The sequence below is a fragment of the Parasteatoda tepidariorum genome, chromosome 3 (genome assembly GCF_043381705.1).
Source record: "Parasteatoda tepidariorum isolate YZ-2023 chromosome 3, CAS_Ptep_4.0, whole genome shotgun sequence".
Taxonomy (NCBI): Eukaryota; Metazoa; Arthropoda; class Arachnida; order Araneae; family Theridiidae; genus Parasteatoda; species Parasteatoda tepidariorum.
In genome coordinates this window covers 66,996,102-66,996,894 of record NC_092206.1, presented here as the reverse complement: position 1 = coordinate 66,996,894, position 793 = coordinate 66,996,102, and positions in this window count along the sequence as shown.

Below are 793 nucleotides of genomic sequence, written 5' to 3'. Positions count from 1 at the left end.
GTATTTATTGATAAAGTAAATTTAAGAATTTTTGTGGTTGTGTATTATTTTTGTGTAAAAACTAAGCTAAAAAAAAACATCTCAGATTTAGCTTCTTTTTTGTGTTAATCTTTGTATGCTTTTTATACTAGTTATAGAACAGTAATAAAGAATACAGTTTTGGAGCGTCTCAGGGTGAAAATTTATTAGTTAAAACTGGTGAAATAAAATTGGAGACCTGAATAATTTTTACTGAGTGATTTCTCAATGCTCTCAATTATTTTTAAATTGCTCTCAATTTTTACTGAGTAATTTCTCAATGCTCTCAATTATTTTTATTTAGTTACATTTTAATTTTGGGTTTTTGGAACAATATTTGGCCATTGTGGCTTGATGGTGTATGGTCAGTATTTTATAAGTCAGAATGATAAAGAAAATGGCATATATTCACGAACAAATAACATGCATTCTAAAAGAGATAAAATTCTTAAGAATATTAATCTCAATTTGGCAACCACAATTTCACAAAAAACTTCATAAATAGAAATCAAAAGAATTTCATGTTTCACCATGACAAAGCACAGCCTCGTTTGTTTTTAATAACTTTAAACGTTGTTAAAACTCGATTGGAACGTTTTACCCTATCCACTATATTCACCAGTTCTCGTGTCCTGAAATTCCTATTTATTTTGTTATGGAAAAAAGTAAATTCGAGATTGAGAAAAACTCATGTAGAAATTTTTTCACTAAAAAAACCTGAAAGGTTTTAAAAGCAGGAAATTTTTAAACCAACTGAAATATTATGGAGCTGAAT